This window comes from Gekko japonicus, unplaced genomic scaffold (assembly GCF_001447785.1).
Source record: "Gekko japonicus isolate JY-2015 unplaced genomic scaffold, Gekko_japonicus_V1.1 scaffold355, whole genome shotgun sequence".
In the NCBI taxonomy this organism is placed as follows: domain Eukaryota; kingdom Metazoa; phylum Chordata; class Lepidosauria; order Squamata; family Gekkonidae; genus Gekko; species Gekko japonicus.
In genome coordinates, this window is record NW_015167066.1 from 1,126,557 (window position 1) to 1,133,563 (window position 7,007).

Consider the following 7,007-nt stretch of genomic DNA (forward strand, 5'->3'; position numbering starts at 1 on the left):
ACAGTACATATATGTGTATGCAGATGTTTACTACATGCCAGACATAACTAGGGATGGGTACAAATCCGGACAATACAGTTCGGTTCATGGTTTGTAGCGTGCCTGGTTCACAAACAGCAGACCATCATGAACTTTTTGGTGCTAAATGAACTGGCTTGGGTTGTGATGAGGTAGAACACACACACCCACGGCATGCTAGAGACACCAAACCTGCGGGGGATCTCTGGATGACTCTCCTCTACCTGCCCTCTAAGTTTGGGGAGGATTGGATTTACAGGATTCGAGTTACAGCTTCCCCAAAGAAGGTGCCCTCATCTACCATTATTCCCAGCGGAGGGAAAAGAACAGCAAAAAAATGCAAGGGCAACAGAAGCCCCACAGGACAGAATCAAAGTCCTGGAGAATCTCTGCAGTAGAAACTGAAGGTAGGGTGCATTTTTGCAAGCCCAGCAGAACCAGTGCAATGTGGCTATCACAATCAGTATCACTGTAAACCCAACAGGACTAAGGTCAAGCCAGGAAAGTGCTCTTGGGAGAAATTATTATTATTTGTTATTTTCAATTTGTATCCCGCCTTGCCAGTGAACTGACTCAAGGCGGCATACAAGCATTAAAATACAATAAAAATGTAAATACAATAAAATACAGTAAAATACACATAGACAACCTACGTAACATCATAAAAATACCACTGTGCAAATGATGGCGGGGCACGGGGGGTCAAAAGTGAATAGAATGTACCCTGTGCAAGCTACACACACCAAATGCACAGGGAACCTCACCCTGACACCCATTCCTCTACAATTTCTCCAAGTTTGGGGTGGATTACATTTCTGGGGTCCAAGTTATAGCGACCCCCCCAAAAGGTCTCCCCAGTGCTCTCTCTGGAAAAGTGAGCTGCAGTCACAGGAGTCTACGGAATGGCTCAGGAACAAGTCAGTGACACCAAACTCACAGAGAAACTTCACCTGGGCAAACTCCCCCCACCCAGACACTGGAAGCAAGGCAAGCATCCCTCCTACGCTTGCAGCCACCCGCCCCAAGTCTCCAAAGGCAGGTTCTGAAGGACAGAAAGGCAGACATCCCCCAGAGTTTTGACAGAGGCTCCCCAAGGTAACCCCATGACAGCTTGGCAGGTGCCCTAGCCACTCCACATGAGCAAGGGAAGCAGAGGAGTGGCTTTTGAAGCAAGCTCTCAGAATTGCTCCCAGTACTGCAAAATATGGTTTATTCAGTCTGAAGTGTTAAAAGCTACTCCTCTGGTTGCTTCAAATTCCTGAACAACTCTGTGTTCCATGAGGGTGAAAGTTGATGCAAAGGGTGCTCGTCATGGGGGGAAGAAGTCCAAATGGTGCATGTCCACCCCCTGCTTATCACAGGCCCCTGTTCCCAGGCACCAAACCCAGCCAGCCAGGCCACCCAGCAGAGCATTAGTAGGGGTCTTGGAGCCTCCTTCCCCTGTGATCTGTTCCTGGGGCACTCCACAGAGGCAAAAGAGTTATTAGCACTGCCCAGAGACACCAAAGACACCTCTTTGGAGAGGAGGATTCTGACATAGAGATTCAGAGGTTGGGGGGGAGGGCCCCCACAGATTGGAAATATTTCCGCGCACCCCCAGTGACCCCTGTGAGACAGAGTGCCAGGTCTGCCACACCCATGTCTGGAGAGGTGCAAATCCCCAACGTTTGTCCTCCTCTGTAGGCACCTGCAAAGGGTGCACCCAACTATGTTGCTGCCAGAGGAGAGAGCAGGAGGAAGAAAAGCCCCACTTCCTTTCAGCAGAGAGAAGCGGAGGGGGAACAGGAGGCTTCCTCCAAGCAAGGCTCTCTGCACTCGGGCTGCCGTGGGTGGGATATCGAGGTGGGCTACCCTCCAGGAGGTCAAAAGGGCTATGTACAGGGCCCAGGAGGCAGTCACTCACCTTTGCTGTAGTGGTTAAGTGTGTGGACTCTAATCTGGGAGAACCAGGTTTGATTCCCCACTCCTCCACATGCAGCTGCTGGTGTGACCTTGGGTCAGTCACAAGCTCTGGCACAGCTGTCCTTGAAAAAGAGCAGCTTGTGTCAGAGTTCTCTCAGCCCCACCCACCTCACAGGGTGTCTGTTGTGGGGAGGGGAAGGGAAAGGAGTTTGTAAGCCACTCTGAGATACCTTTGGGTAGTGAAGGGCGGGGTATAAATCTCTTCTCGTCTTCTTCTTTAGTTGCAGGGGATGGATGCAGATCACACAGCACACAACATCACTGCTGTGGGATACAGAGTAGCCTGAGGGAATGGGTGAGTGGCAGCAACATCATCCACGACTACAACATACTGACAGAGGTGAGGCGTGTGTGCCTCATGGGCATCGTCTGCCTGGTGCACACACTTCAGCCGATGGTGAAGGATGCTCTGGGGCTGGGGATCACTGTCAAGGCCACCTGGGATGCTGCCTCCCTCAAGATGCGGGCCTTGCTGGAGACGTGCTGGTGCCTGGTCACCCACTTCTCGTGCAGCATCAAGTCTGCCTGTCTGCTGCGTGAGAGGCAGGGGAAAGGGAGGAGAACTCCACCTACACCATGATTACATGTTTGGTGGAGTAGAAGAGTGTCGTGCAGGGAAGAGGAGCTCAGCATCAGCTCCAATGACTGGTTGACCTTCTCCCAAATGGTGCATGTCCTCAAGCCCTTCCAGGACACTACCAACGTGCTCTGCATCCATACGGCCAGCCTGGGGCAAGTCATCCCCCTGTTTTGAGGGCTGGACTGGGCGCTGGCCTCCCCACTGGAGCTGGCTATTCTCCCATGGGTCAGGGCCTTGGCAGAGAGGTTGCAGGTGGGCATCACCACCAAATTGCATCCCCTCTGCAAGAAAAGGGAGTATAAGCTGGCCTGTACCTGTGATCCCTGGATAAAAGGCAGTACTGGTCTCCCAAATGCAGAGCTCTTGCAATGGAAGCATGAGCTCTGCTAAGAAGTACAGAGGCTACAGGCCAACAGACATGGCCAGAGGGAACCGTGGGTGGAAGAGGCTTGGGAGGCAAAGGAGCTGCAGTCCAGCACTTCTGCCTCAAAGAGCCCAACCAGGGAGAATCACCACTAGTGACTGGCAGCAGTGAACTAGGAGGTCAGCAGTGGCGGGGATGCCAAGTGTGTAATGGTGGAGGATTCAGCAGAGATGATGGTGGGGGAGTACCTCGCCAAGTCCCCTGAGCCTGCTGATGTCGATCCCCTGGAGTCCACCTAACATCCAAATCTCAGCACGGAAGAGGAGTTCATAGTCATGCAAAGCTGTCATGTTGTCTGACTTCTCTTGTATGACCATGAGTCCTGAGTCCACCTAACACCCAAACCCTAGCAGGGGAGAAGAGTTCGCAGACAGGAAAGTATAAAACATGGGTCCTCAGCTGAGGCACTCAGCGTGAGCAGAGAAACCACGTGGCTCAAAGCCCTGAGTCCATCTAACACCCAAACCCCAGCAGGGGAAAGGAGCTCACAATCAAGAGGGTATAAAATGTGGGTTCTCAGCCAAGGCACCCAGTAGCTAAGCCCCACTGCTTGGTGTGAGCAGAGAGACGGGGTGGCTCAGAGCCCTGAGCCCACCTAAACCCCATCAAAGGAGAGGAGTTCACAATCAGGAGGGTATAACATATGGGTCCTCAGCCAAGGCACCTAGTAACTAAGCCCCTTTGCTCGGTGTGAGCAGAGAATCACGGTGGCTCAGAGCCCTGAGTCCACCTAACACCCAAAACTGAGCAGGGGAAAGGAGTTCAAAATCAAGAGGAAATAAATGAATGTGCTCTGCTAAAGTTAAAGGTTTTCCTTGCTTGAAAGCCAGTTGAATCCAACCCTAGGGGGCGGTGCTCATCTCCGTTCCAAGCCAAAGAGCCAGTGCTGTCCAAAGAAGTCTCCGTGGTCATGTGGCTGGCATGACTAGACACCGAGGCGCACAGAACGCTGTTACCTTCCCACCGAAGCGGTACCTATTTATCTACTTGCAATTTCTTGCTTTTGAACTGCTTTTAACAAGTTCCCTGCCTCTCTGTCTAACTGCCAACAGCTAACAGAAGAGCGGGTGTGGAGCTGAGCTGATATATAGTGTTTTGATCCTATAGAGCAGAATGGGAACTGTTATTGGCAGCCAGCAGTGCCTGTTAAGCTTTGCAGGGCTCCTATTGGTGCTTCAAAGGCTGACTAATTCCACTCCCTTGTTCCTCTGGAGTTTTGTAAACTGTTTGAGCTGAGACAGCCTGTCTGGAAATGTATCCATTTACGAACCACCATGAACAGCATGAAAGTTTGTAGAATGTTCATGCCAGTCACCCTCCCATGAACATTGCTTCACAAACCACAAACAGACCAAAATTTGTGACAAATTTTAATTTGTGAGCTGGTTCATGCCCATCGCTAGACATAATCTATCATTGCCTGCCTCCAAATAAACCAATGGCCAATCTATTGGTACTTTATCATACTATTATTTTTTCTATGTATAGTTACTGAACAGAAATAGTTATGAGCATGTTTTTCCTCTTCAGTTCTTTACCTTCTCTGAAACAGAAAGAGATCTTTCCCCCACTTAAAAATTATCTTAATTGCCCTTTGTTCTTACAGAGTCTTTAACCTCTTCATCTATATATATATAAAAAGTCCCCTCACCGTGAAATCAGCGCCCAGGCCAAACCCCTGGACCTAGAAACATGAAATTCGGGGAGAGCACTCCTACCATGACATAGATGCTCACTAAGAAGCGATTTTTTGAAATTCAACCCCTAAGGGGGTCAATAGGGGTAAAATGTGTTCCCCCTATTGCTTCCTATGTGGCTGCCAGACTGCTGCACCTTTGTACCCCCCACTCTCTGATTGGTCAGCTACGGAGCTCAGTGTTCTGCGGTTAAAAAAAGTTACGGGAGACTGCAGAGAGCTAATGGCAGCTGAGGAAATCAGGATTGGCCAAAGCTGCTGGCCCAGCCTCCCCATGGCTTCAAACATGCTCCCCCCTTCTACACCTGACAGGCAGTTGTCTGTCAGGTGCAGCAGTGGCTGCAGGGTGCTTAAAAGCCATCAGGGAGCCTCCACAATGGCTTCCAATACCCCTCCCCTCCTACACTGGACAGGCAGCTGCCTGTCAGGAGTAGGAGAGGGGGTGGGATGCTTACAGCCGTCAGGGAGGCTTGCTCAGCAGGATTGCCTTAGCACTGCTGCTGGCCCAGCCTCACCAATGCCTTTAAACACACTCCCTCCCAACACCAGACAGGTGGGTGTCTGTCAGGTGTGGGAGCAGGGCCAGGATGCTTTAATCCATCAGGGAGGCTGCCTGAGCAGAAACACCTTAGCAATGCTGCTGGGCCAGCCTCCCCAGTGGCTTTAGACACACTCCCACACACTCCTCCTCCACCTGACAGGCAGTTGTCTGTCAGGTGCAGGAGCAGGGGCAGAGCATTGAAATCTATTTGGGAGGCTGCCCAAGCAGCATCTCCTTAGCAATCCTGCTGGCCCAGCCTCCCTGATGCCTTCAGACATGCTACCCCTCCTACACCTGAAAGACAACTGCCTGTCAAGGGTCCTTAAAGCCATAAGGGAGGCTTGCTTAGCAGGATTTCCTTAGCGCTGCTGCTGGTCCAGCCTCCTGATGCCTTTAAACACAATCCTCCCCCCCTCTTACACCAGACAGCTGGGTGTTCGTCAGGTGTAGGAGCAAGGCCAGGGTACTTTAATCCATCCATAACCTTAGCGATGCTGCTGGCCCAGCTTAGCCACACTTGCATCCATGATGGAAATATACTCCAAATTTGTAGAAAAATGGTTTCCTGTATTAGGTTATATAACTTCTCACAATGTGGGTTCTAGAAAATTGGTTCATATGAACTTGCTCAATATCTGATTGCTCAGATGTTGTTTTGAATACGTAGTTATGTCCCACTTCTTAAATGTAATACAAATGAGAAGCATTTTTGTAAAAAAGAAGAAGAAGAAGTAGTAGTATGCCCTGCACCCCACCCAATCCAATACCCAGGCCAAACCCCTGCATCAAGAAACCCAAAATAAGGGGAGTGCATTCCTACCATGATGTCAACTCCCCCATGAAGAGATTTCTGAGAAACATGACCCCCTAAGGGGGTAAAAAAAGGGGCAAAATGTGTTTCCCCAATTGTTTTCCATGTGCCTCGCAGGCTACTGCCTCTTTGCCTCCCCAGATTGGTCAACTGTGTAGCTCAGAGATCTGAGGTAAAACCTTCCTGCTTGCACCCACCTCCCTCTGATTGCTCAGCTGTGGATCTCAATGTTCTGAGGTAAAAACACAGTTAAAAGCCACTGCAGACAGTTGAGGACAGTTACAGAAATCATCAATTCAAGACTTCTGAATAGACATTTCTCATAACAGCCAGCATGGCAATTGAGTTTATGGATGTTCATGGGGAGATAGTAAAGGACCCTTCTAGGAGCCTGATCCAGAGTGAGCTCACCAAGCAGCCTGGTGATCCTAGCAGCTGAGGGCAGAACCACCACTGTGGTCTACCGAGAGATCCTTCGGTAGAAAGGAAAAAAAGTACGTATGTCTCACTTCATCCTTTACGCTACAATCTTCTCTATTAGTATTCCTACAACAAATGTTACCTTTCAAACTTCACATCATCAGTATTATAACTGGATTATAACTTATATACCGTAGCGAAGCATGGGTAAGCAGGCTAGTTTTATATAAGACACCAAGTTTGCAACCCTAAGGACCAGGGCCCAGGCACTCTTGGCTATGGGGAGCCCAGGCAAGCCCCCACTTGAAGGGGAGGGAGGCAATTTAAACTGCATTCCCTTGGCTTGCCTGGGCACCCCATGGCTGAGGGAACCCAGGCAAGCCGGCCCTTGTACAAGTTGGGGATCCTTCCAGGGCTCCCCCACCTGAGAGTCACGGGGGGGGGGTGTCGCTCTCCAGGCCTTCCCTCTGTAGCCACACATGAAGAGGTTTTGACTGTAGTGGGCGTGGCCAACTCTGAAGCCAGCCGGAACTCTGTTCCTGTGCGTTCCTGCCC